Source organism: Pseudonaja textilis, chromosome 2 (assembly GCF_049901715.1).
Source record: "Pseudonaja textilis isolate UNSWEBS1 chromosome 2, rPseTex1.2, whole genome shotgun sequence".
NCBI lineage: Eukaryota > Metazoa > Chordata > Lepidosauria > Squamata > Elapidae > Pseudonaja > Pseudonaja textilis.
The window spans coordinates 166865481-166877951 of record NC_141991.1 but is presented as its reverse complement, the minus strand read 5'-3'; the positions used below and the strand labels follow the sequence as shown (position 1 = coordinate 166877951).

The 12471-nt window shown below is 41.4% G+C and overlaps 1 long non-coding RNA gene across 1 annotated transcript in view; it reads right to left on the bottom strand.

Moving 5' to 3' along the window:
* Nucleotides 1–12471, bottom strand: part of LOC148127229 (uncharacterized) — a 78744-nt gene that overhangs the window by 9528 nt on the left and 56745 nt on the right. Inside the window, exon 2 of the long non-coding RNA XR_015742114.1 lies at nt 2051–2206. This is a non-coding gene — a long non-coding RNA (uncharacterized LOC148127229). The remainder of the gene's footprint in view (nt 1–2050; nt 2207–12471) is intronic.

Genomic DNA, 12471 nt, shown 5'->3' with positions numbered 1-12471 from the left:
TTAAGCACTTTTTCTCCCGCTCTTGCTTTATGACTGAATTTGGTTTTGATGTTGTCTTCTTAGCGTAGTTTTTTTTTCTCAATCTCAGCAACTTTAAGATACGTGGACATTAATTCCCGGAATTCCCTAGCCAGCATTCTGGGGAACACTGACTGGGGAATTCTGGAACTTGAAGTCCCATACAATTTAAAGATGTTGAGGTTGAGAAACTCTGCTCTAGAGTAAGTAGTGTTTAGTGGGGCAGCTACGTGTTATGTGTTTAATTGGCTGGATTGATGCATCATGCTATAATGTAATTTGCTTAGTCATAGCTTACTGAATAAAGCAGAACCAGATGAATTCACATATCACACCCTCATTAACTTACATTATGACTTTCTGCAACCTGTGAACCAGCCCAATATGCAGATCATCCCCTCTGTGTACAATAATCTACAGGCTATTGAAGTCAACAATTCAAGTCTGTTGCCAATTATTATGAATTTGATTGCAATGTAGTCCAAGATTTATCCTGCTGAATTTTTTTAGTTCCATTTTATTTACATTTTTCCTCAATATAAACCCTAGGCAACAAGCAATTCCCTTTACAGTTATTTATGAAATCAAAATTAGCCTCAACATTTCTGCCAATAATAGTGCTATTGAGAATGAAATACTTAGGGCAGTCAATACCTCACAGCGGTACCAAGACAGCTAATGGGTGTGACAAATATTTCATTGGCAGACTAATGATTGCTGGTAACCCAACCCTTTCCTTAGTCTAAGGATGAATCATGTAGCTGTATAATCTAGATTTGCCAGCCATGCTTGACAAACTCTACAGGTGGCAAAGAAGCACAAGGCAGTTCCACTCTGCTGCCTCTTCTGTAGACTTCAATTCTTTACCCTCTTTTATTCTCCAAGAGAAAATGGCATTGTATAGGTTTCTCAGCAGCCCACGGGCATCTGCTTGAGAGATTATTGCGGTCCCTTAGTAACCATAACTATAACACTGACGGGTTCTCCCACATGGCAGTCAGTGATGGGATTCATTTTTTTTTTTACTACTGGTTCTGTGGGCATGACTTGGTGGGTGTGGCTTGGTAGGCATGGCAGGGGAAGGTTGCTGCAAAATCCCCATTCCCTCCCCACCCCACTAATCTGCTTTCCAGCTCTGTTCTCCTGTGCAGGGCAACAGCTAATCAGCTGGAACTCAGGAGGCAGAAAAGAGATGGGGGCAGGGCCAGTCAAGAGGTGGTTTTTTCCTGTTCTCTGAACTACTCAAAATTTCCACTACCGGTTCTCCAAAACTGGTCAGAACCTGCTGAATACCACCTCTGATGGTGGTATTTGAAAGGGATTATGGTGTGTGCCATCTTTGAAATGTCTTGAATTACCCCCAGTAACATCTGAGCAAAATTGCTATTTATTTGGAGGATAATGCTGAAGACAACTTTGTGCTTACTTGGAATTTGGTGGATTGAGTTCCATGTAAATGTAGACTATTGAAGCTTTCTTCTAAATCATATTTTGTCCACTTACAACTGTTCATATTGTTCTTTGAAGGGAAAGTACCAGTTTCCAACTAAAAATAATGGTGTTATCAGTGGTCCCTTCCCCTTCTAAAAAAACCAATCCTGTTTGTTATATAAACTTTAATAATGCTCTGGAAGTGCATGTCCATGGGGATTCTCAGTCATCCAGGACATGGTTGTCCCAAAAGTGCTTTTTCAAGAAGCAACTGGACTTTCTGGTTTTTCTTTGAAAACATTTCATTTCTCATCCAAGAAACTCTCAGCCCCACCATCTAGTCAGAGCTGAAGAAGCTCCTTGGATGAGAAGCGAAACATCTTCAAAGAAAAAACGGAAAGTTCAGTTGCCTCTTGAAAAAGCACCTTTGTGACAATGCTCTGGAAGGCGACAACATTGGCTGATCTCTAAGCAAGTTTGCTCTTGGTTAAGCAGAAAGTCAGAAAAACATGGTAAACCTATTTCTGCAACATTGCCAAGAAATGTGTGCCTTGGTTGATGTAGCTACCGGGTGTTAAATGAGATTTGAGAATATCTTTACCTTTTTTTAATTGTTCCAAACTTCACAATCCTTCATGGAACTTTTACGATCTCACTTCAGTTCTGCATCTTCTGAAAGGTCAAAACTGATGAAGCAAGTGTAATTGGGTTGCTCACCGTTATGATAGGGCAAAGGCTCCTAATTGATGCTTCAGGGCTAGAAAATATATAAGGAAAACATGTGTTATCCAGAAATCCTCATGCAATTTTCCTTCCTCCCTTTCCGAAGAAATGTGTTTAATTCTCAAAGCTTTATTGAAAAGGGAGATCAAATCATAATGTTTTCAAAAACCTCCAAGAGCTGAGTGGCTTTCTGTAGAAGTCCTATGGTGTTGGCAGTCATCCTAGAAGCCAAAATGAGGGAGCCATAGCTGTTGGGGTATTCATGCATGGAGTCCTTGATGGTTTAACAATACCATAAGATGCCCATACAACAGAAATTAAACCCTGAGCAAAATGGGGGCTCCCCTGAAGCTCTCAGCACCGAAGAATTGAGGAAAGAGCATAAATCACTAGGAAACTTTATTGGTAGTTAATTTCAGGCTTTGGTTAGCAGTGGGAAGCTCGCACAAATTAAACTGGAACTGTGCTTGCTTAAAACATTCACTTAGTTACACAGCAGATATGCTGAATAGAGGGGAATATTTTTGTACATTCTGTACCTTTTTAAGTGCTACAAAAAAAATTTGCACCAATATTGATCACCCAGAAATGAGGTGACGGTTCAGAAATCCCGCAAGTAAATATTTTTCTCTAGGGAAAGCATCGTCTCCTAATTGCTACTGCATTCATCTTTTAACAAATACATGAGCAAAGTCTTCTTTTTTTTTATGCTTGTGTGGAAATAGAGAAACCCATTCATTAGCAGCCTTATGCAGGGATTACCTTCCGATGTCCAATTCCCCATTCCCAGTCACATCTGTCATGTCTCAAAAACTGCTTACACAGTTCCAAAACAAATATTTGGAGTGGTGGCTTCCATTCAAGATGGAAGACTCCACTGTCATGGGGAATGACAGTCATCCCAAAAGCATGGAGACTTTTTCATCAGTGATATCTTGAGCATAACTAGAATACTGCAGCCAATACTGCTGACTTCCTCTTTTATGTTGGACTGAAGGGAAGCTAATGCCTGAAAGGGGCTCTGTTTGTAAAACTAATAAAACACTCAGGACCCTTGTAAAATAATTATGCTGTTGCCATGATATGCTTCAAAGAGCCCATGGGGAGAGAACCATTCTTTGAGAAGCCCAATTCCCCAAATAGTCCTAACCTAGCATAGGATTCAACCAGCTCCCTTGGAATCAAGCCAATGGCTTATCAGTAATTTAACTGACACAACTGTGCAGATTCCACTCAGATCCTCAAAACTCGCAGAAGCATGGAAGCAGGGCCTTTCTGCAGCTCATTAAACCAGCAGTATGATATCGGGAGGAGAACTGGCTGTTTTAATAACTTATAGGCAAATGCTGTGCTTGAGCTTCTATATTCCAAAACATCTCTCTGGAATCCAAGCTCTGCACAAGTCCCCCTTAATTCACTCTTCAGAAATCTGCAATCAAAATAGGGCCTCTCTAGGCAGTTAGTCTCTGTAATTATTTTGATTTCTGCTTCCCTCTGGCTCTATAGCAAGGAGGTGAAACTTGACAGAAGCAGATGGGAAAGTCTTGCCCTCTTGAATCTATTTAAGAGAGACAGAAAAAAATCCCTCTGAGGGAGATCAAAAGCAAGATGTTGGGGAAGTTGTAATAGCTTTCTAGCCTCCTTTACAGTGTATTGGGAGGATACACTGAAAATGTGGGCATCTAAAAATGATCCGGAAACTATGTCAAGATGCTTTTCATTGACTGCAGCTCAGCCTTCAATATTATCCTGCTGAGCATCCTTATCGAAAAGCTGACTGATTTGGATTTTTTCTCTTCCATCTGCGATTGGATCAAAGACTTTCTGAGGGACTGACCACAAACAGTGAGGGCTGAGTCTGTCACATCCACCTCCCTGAAGCTCAGCACTGGCTCCCCACAGGGCTGTGTGCTCAGTTCCTAACTGTACACACGTGATTGTGTATCGTCTGACCCATCCACTGTGATCAGATGATACTACCATATTGGGTCTCATTACAGGTGGAGACAAAACAGCGTACAGGGGGAGGTTCAAAAATTATCCTCATGGTGCCTAGAAAACAACCTTCACCTAAACATCAGCAAGACAAAGGAGATGGTGTTAGACTTCCAGAAGAGGGAGGAACCTGCTCCACTTTACATCAAGGGGGACTATGGGGAGAGAGTTTCCTGCTTTAAATTCCTGGGAGTCTACCTCAGTGAAGATTTTACCTGAAAAATCAACACAACCCAGGTGGCCAGAAAGGCCCAATGGAGACTCCATTTCCTTGGGGTCTTGCGAAAGAATAAAGTGGAACAATGACTGGTGACCTTCTTTTACCAGTCCACAATAGAAAGTGTCCTCACATATTGCATTACCGTATGGTATTGACAGCCGCGGATAGAAAGACATTACAGAGGGTGGTGAGTACAGCACAAAATATCGTGGGCTGTTCCCTAACACCACTAGATGACATCGCTAGGGCTCACTGCTTTAGAAGAGTGAGGAAAATTCTGAGGCACGTCTCACATCCCGGTCAGCATTTCTTCACTTTCCTACCATCAGGTAGGAGATATAGAAGCCTAGCCAGCCGCACCAACAGGCTAAAGAACAGTTTCTACCCATGGGCTGTCAGACTCCTGAACAGAAAATAACTTCAGGTCAACATAGTATGATAGACTTGCGGGGCCAGTGCTTTGTGCAACAAGGTCACATGGTGTAATAAGATTGGGATTGGGTTAGGGACTTCTGTCCTCACTGTGAGTTGTGTTGGGGTGGGGGGTGCATGAAGGAAGGCTCGGCCAATCTCATTGTACAAATGTTGTACTCTGACAATAAAGGTAATAATGATGAAGTCATCCAAAACTGTGAGCTGCCACAGTTGACTGGGACAGGGGAATGACTGGGATCCAGGAAGGCAGCCAGTAAACAAATGAAAACTTGCCAGCGCTCCCATCAATAGCAGTAACCATCCATTTTGAAAACAGACCAGGTACCAAATCTTCAAAGGGTGTGTGCTAATTGGATATCCTTGAATTTGGAGAACCCACTGGTGTGAGAGGTCAAAAATGAAGTAACCAAACTAGTAGCCTTATCCAATGATTGGAGATCCAGTCTCTTTGAGGAATAATGGGGGTCCACATGTACCCCCCCCCAAGGGGAAAGAACTACGCAAATCATATAAGGTTATCAGTCTGACACTCTGATCCTATGAGAGATCAGCTAATTCTGCTAACTGCCAGGAGTTCAATCCTGACTGGGTCCAGATTGATCTCAACCTTCCATCCTTCCGTGGTCGGTAAAATGGACACAGATATGCTAATTCTGTAAACTGCTTAGAGAGGTTTGTAAAGCACTAGGAAGGAGCATATAAATCTACGTGCATATAAATCTATGTGCTATTGCTATAAGTAAAAAAACAACAGCATGTGGATCTTTCTAATTTCCTTTGCCCCTTGCTAAGGGCATGTATATCTGTTCCCAATTTCAGACTGTAATATTCAAATTCTGAATATCCCAAGAATAGGATGCTGTTATCCTTTGCCCTGATGTTCTGAAGGTAGAAATGACAGAGAATTTCCTTTGATGTCCATTTTAATAGACATTCATATTAAATGCAAGTTAATCTATTATCTCATGACCGTTTGCACACTCTTGAAGGCATCGTTGAACTGCAATGCAATTTTATGCCGAAATGTGCACTTTTTCTGAAATCGGGAGTACTTTGCAAAATAAATATATAAATAAGAGAAAACTGTACACAAGACCTGTTAGAAGAAGTTGGCTCATAACAAACTGTCTATGTTATCATGAAAAGGGAGCCAGGAAACCACATCAAGAGAAATGAAAGCAACCTGTGCATGGGCTGAAAGATGTGCACAAATCAAGGTGAAAATACACTGAAACAGAGTTGGGAAAATGAGCAAATCAAAGCAGCCCAAATTGACAAGGGAAGGCAATCCCTGGAGGCAGATGCGGGAACTTCCAGGCAAGCAGGCAAGAGAAGGAAAGAATCTAAAATGCATTTAGATCTACATCTAAGACTTAGCTCTCACTTAGCTCCCAGAAACTAAATTTGAAGACAGATGGTAGCTTCATATTTCCAGATTTTTTTTTTATTTTGGGGGGGGAGGATGAGGAGCTTTTATGAATAGAGCTGAATTTAGTCAGCTGTAAAAACAGAATGCTGGATTGCTTTCTTCTGTTATCCCAAAGGTGCTTTTTCTTATTTATTTTTTTATTTTGAAGACGTTTCAGTTCTCATCCAGAGCTGAAGAAGCTTCTTGGATAAGAAGTGAAATGTCTTCAAAAGAAAAAAAAAACAAGAAAGTCTAGTTGCCTCCTGAAAAAGCACTTTTGGGACAACCATGACCTGGATGACTGAGAATCTCTACAGCAGGGGTGGGCAAACTACGGCCCGCGGGCCACATCTGGCCCGTTGTTCTTTTTAATCCGGCCCGCCAAAGGTTGGTACAGAATTAAGGTTTGATGTGAATGATTGAATGATTGCATTCGTTTGATTTTGACTTGTAATGACAGGCATTTTGACACCAGGTGGCGGCCCATCTGTCAAATTTTAAAAGTCAATGAGGCCCCCGAGGCAAAAAGTTTGCCCACCCCTGCTCTACAGCCTTTCTTCCGTTATACAAAAGCTCTATTTGTGGGGATCTTTCAGGAAGACCTCGTGCAATGCTTCTTTTCTATTTCTGCTTGGAGGTCTTCTGACAAAGCCTGAAAAGCAATTCAGCTGGTAGCCTGAGATAGCCTTGTATCACATATATGATGGCAGAGAAAGGCTGTGGTACTACCTAGAGCAGATCAGCGTGTTTATGAAAAACCTTCAAAACTGACCTTTATGCTGCAAACTCATGAAGGACTTATTTGGCATAAAAAGCAGCAATGTCGTGTGCCAGAAAATGGCCATTTTATTTTCTCCATAGTGAGAAATTTAGATTCTAATGTTAGAAACAAAATCTAGTGCAGAAACATAAATGGCCCCTGATGGTTGAATTAGATGACTCTTGAACTTCCTTCCAACTCAATGATGTTGCAAAGCAAAAAAGTTGGGCTGAGACCAGGCATTGAGAATTGCCAGGGAGCAATTGGTTATCACCTTCTGCAAAGGAAAAAGGAAATTGCCTTCTCCTGCCAGTCATACTAGAGATAATTCCTTCCTTGCTGCAACTCTGGCAACACTCCTGATCTCCACGCTGAAGGATGAGAAAGCTTATCTTTCATCTGCTGCAGATCAGAAACAAATCTTTCTCATCTCTCCCTGCGACGGAGCAGGGGAAATTGGTAAGGTCTGGGAGAGCTGGGTCTTGGGAGAGCTTGGCCAAGCCAGATGGCAATTCCCACAGGCCAGACAATCTCCACATCTGCACTAAAGGTGAAGCATCTTTAAAGAATGCATTTAGAATTTAGAATAACAGAGTTGGAAGGAACCTTGGAGGTCTTCTAGTCCAACCCCCTGCTTAGGCAGGAAACCCTACACCACTTCAGACAAATGGTTTTCCAACGTCTTTTTAAAAGCTCCCAGTGTTGGAGCATTAAAAACTTCTGGAGGCAAGTTGTTCCACTGATTAATTGTTCTAACTGTCAGGAAATTTCTCTTTAGTTCTAAGTTGCTTCTCTCCTTGATTAGTTTCCATCCATTGCTTCTTGTTTTGTTTTCAGGTGCTTTGGAGAATAGCTTGACTCCCTCTTCTTTATGGCAGCCCCTGAGATATTGGAACACTGCTATCATGTCTCCCCTAGCCCTTCTTTTCATTAAACTAGATGTACCCAAGTATAGCTCATTCCAGATGCAAATTGCATTAAGACTTTTCATTTCTTCTTGCCTACCACCTGGCTGAACTTTTAAGCACATACAAAAGGTACCAAACATGATTCTAGAATATATCATGTATTGTCCATAATCTGGCTATAATATAATGTCCTCTTGACACCTCCTCCCCAAATCCCCAGAACCAGGTGAAGATGTCTAATGACTGACTAGGATGAGCATTTCTGGACTGCACAAGCTTTGATGACCCACACAGGATGGCATAAAACAATTGCTTGTGGTATCTCTTTCCTGCCATCTAGTGATCCTCTGGATCCTTGCAGTCCATGCAATCCTCCAAACGACTTTCCTTCGGTCAACTTGAAATGCTGAGAACATGAAAGAAAAGGCATTGTCCTGCCCCAAAACCCAACAGCAACACAACCTATCAATTCCACATCACCTTAATGAGACAGATAAGAAGAGAGGAGAGGAGAGGGGTGGGGAGGGGAGAAGGAAGGGGAGGGGAGGGGAGAAGAGGGAAGGGGAAGGGAGGAGAAGAGGAGAGGAGAGGAGAGGAGAGAAGAGAAGAGAAGAGAAGAGAAGAGAAGAGAAGAGAAGAGAAGAGAAGAGAAGAGAAGAGAAGAGAAGAGAAGAGAAGAGAAGAGAAGAGAAGAACAAACTACCTGACATTAAAAGGTTGTCCTCCAATCAGGACCTAACAAGATCTAAAATTCTGGAAATAGCAGAAGTGAGACAAGTTGACCCCTCAAATAGAATAATGAAGTCCCAGCATTCTCCCATTTTTTTTAAAAAAAGGAAGCTTTGTAGTCCTTCCTATTATGCTGCAGCTGAGCCAGAAATAAACCAGCTCAGATCTGTAACATTGCTGACAGGGCAAAGAGAGGCGGTCTCCCTCTTCTTCCAAGGAAATGCTGTATCTTCACACAAAGCATCTCTGACCTGCTTCTCTTCCATTGCTCTTTCTTCTGGTAAGCGGATACATTGAGTCTCTTTTACTTCTGAACCTTTCATATTTCCACCTTCAAGAATTTGGAAGAACACCAGGAGGCTTAGCATGTCTCCTGAGGTGTCTGGGTATGAAGGAATCTGGCCTTGAGAATGGGGAAGGAATGAGTGAGTCATTAAGAGGGATCTTGAAGAAAACAGATTAACGAAGTTGGAAGGGACCTTGTAGTAGGTCAGTAAACCATCAGTAAAGCCAACAGCAAACAGCCCAACCAAAGACTCTCCAAAATCACCCCCACCAACATTGACAGGGCAAGTCACTAGAATATAAACTGACAGCAAACCGCGCTCCTGACTAGCACTGATGATGTTATCTAGTTAGAGTAATGAAATATCTGCAAGAAAACAAGTAAGCTTAGAGAGCACCAAGGGGCCCTCATATATTAGCTTGACTGGAGCTTGGATATTTTTGATCAAGCCTAAAAAAAACAGGCATCCTTTCAATAAGCATTGCCAGAAACTTTCCAGTTCCTGCTTTTCAATTTTCACTACCTTTTCCTAGAACTCCTTCCTCATCTATCTTTACAGCAGGTAAGCAGGGCCTCTGCCAATATTTCATTCCTGCTCCAAGCCCAATGTCACTTCATCAGGACCCCACCACCTCCATTCCTGAAACCGAACATCAGAACCCATCTCCAATTTATTTTCCATTTTTGTCGGTCCAAACTCCAGGTTTTTCTCCAGATTAAGACTTCTTCTCCAAGCTGAGAAGCACAATTAAAGAATAACTTTAATTTTTTTACAGGTACATACAGTGGCTACCTATAATTGTTGTTCCATTTATATACCCGTGGCGGTAAAATTTCACAAGTCATGTGAGTTTACAACATGAGCAATTGTCATCTCTTCTTTTCTCAGAACACAATGGGATGCAGACACAATTTCCTTCCAAATATAACTGGCAACTTGATGCATATTCTTTTTCTAGACATATTTTGGATCAATATTTAATTGGGGAAGTACAAACAGTAGGGAAGTCAGTGGGATCTGCAGAGAGATGTCAAAAAAACTCAAAAAAGTAGCTGTCCTTCAATCAAACAGGCATGGCTACCATCTTCCCTTTTGGGACATCTCTTCTGGAGGCCAATGCTGCCAGAGTTTGTATTATAATAGTAGTTGCCTTATCGTGAAATCTGGTAAAATCAGGAAACCCCAATTCACCTCCAGCAGAATTCATACTAAACATCTGTTTAGATTCATCTCTCTGAGTGTCCATATCCCTTTCCTTGCCTATCTGTCCATGTGCTTTTCCTTGCCTATCTGTTCCCTAGGAGCATTTTTCATGTATAGCCCCATGTGAACACCACAGCTTTTTGTCTCTCAGTTTTAAACAGAGGTGAATTTTAAACATCCTGTGATTCACTCTTGTTCCCCTACAATCATTTCACTTCTGTAGAGAGGAGTCAAAGGAAAATACATGTTGATATAAAAGCCTTTGCCGTTTTAGCCAGCAATTTAATGTGCATTAGGGCAACAAGAAAGATTAAGTCATTATCTTGCTACTCTCTTTTTTAAACTATTATTTTGTGGCTGGAAATAGGTATTGATTTGTCACACATGTACATTCCATCCCAAAATGGATTTGAATCTTTTCCTGTTAGAGTAGATGCAGCTACTATGAAAAAATATCTCAAACAGCACACAAAGTCTGGTGATTGCACAACATACACATTCCCCTTACTATGGATTGGTTGGCATGAACTATCAGGAGCTGAAATAGAATAGAAAAGGGTTTTTTTGTACAATTGCTTATTGTACCCTATGACTATGATTAAGTGATGTACCTTATGATTCTTGACTCTTGACGAATGTATTTTTTCTTTTATGTACACTGAGAGCATTTACACCAAGACAAATTCCTTGTCACACTTGGCCAATAAAGAATTCAGTTCAGTTCAGTTCAGTTTTTTTTCTATGGAAAATGTTTCAGGGTTTTGTCTTGTTTTTTTTCCCATATGACAGTTCACTATCACAGCACATAAATTCTAAGATGCTACAGCTTGTGAGAGAGGATTGGGCACATTTGCGTGTCAAGATTGGCAGCTCAGATATAAGAAGGAAGGTCATCATGGGAGGAAAATGAAACTAGGGCAATATTGAGTAGATAAGCATTCATGCCAACATGCAAGTAGAGGAGATGACTCATCAATTCAATAGGCTCTCACAACTCATAAGGGATCTATCCAAAGTTTGGAGGCTTTATGCAACAAACTGAAAGTTTGCTTCATGCAGTAAGGACCATCTTGAGAAAAATAATATTCAGGCCACCCCTATTAGCAGCGAAGCATGAGCAATCAGATTCCTACTTAAGACAAGCTTCCATATGTGTGTCCATTGACCTTCCCCACAGTTCTCCTCATTTCCAGCCAGCACTGACAATGAGAGTTGTAGCTTCCCATCTCCAAGTGGCTTTAGGTTCAGGGAAATTGCTATTGAGCATCATTGATTGCTCCAGTCTTTAGCTCAAGAACTGGTATAGGAATTTGGCACTTCAAGGCAACTCCATATCTTGTCAACTAGGTGGCCCTACAGTGGTGCAAGAGATCAGTGAACAGCTCAGCAAGATGACTCACCAGCTGGATGCAAATTGTGCTGAGCCCCTGAAAGTGTTGGGAGTCCAAATAGTTTATGTGGTGTGAACTACTAATCTTTTATCCGTGTCTCAATAAGATTCTGAATATTATTCCTTCAAGGCTTGGAAACGTTTCTCAGAATGTAGGTTGAAACACGCCCCCTCCCAAATGTGGGATATAGATTAACAGACTTGGAAGGGATGTTGGAGGTCTTCTAGTCCAACCTGCTCAGGCAAGAAAACCTCTTACCATTTCAAACAAATGGTTGTCTATTTCTTCTGAAAACTTCCAGTGTTGGAGCATTGACAACTTCTGGAAGCAAGTTGTTCAATGATTAATTGTTCTAACTGTCAATACATTTCTTCTTAGTTCTAGGTTGCTTCTCTCCTTGATTAGTTTCCATCCATTGCTTCTTGTCCTGCCTTCAGGTGCTTTGGAGAATAAATTGACAGTCTATTCTTTGTGTCAACCCCTGAGATATTGGAACACTGCTATCATGTCTCCCCCAGTCCTTCTTTTCATCAGGCTAGACATACCCAATTCCAGCAGCTGTTCTTTATATGTTTTAGCCTCCAGTCCCCTAATCATTTTTGTTGCTCTTCTCTGCACTCTCAATATCTTTTTTACATCGTGACAACCAAAACTGGATGCAGTTGAAGATGGATGGATGGATGGATGGAATATGGATGGATGGATGGATGGAATAGGAGAAAATATTTTTCTTACAAGTCCTCTCAATCAAAGCTAACCATCCCCCGAAAAGCAATCTGATAGTTCCAGAGCCCTCTAATAAACCTTAATATTCTTTTTGCTTTTAAATCATAGTGTTTGTGATCAGAACGTGAATAAATCTACCAGGACGGTACAAGTCTTTGATCCTTTGATGCGATACTCCCTCTGTGGAGGCATCTTGATGGAGAGAAAGGGAGAAGTTGCAGTGAGAAGAGAATTATT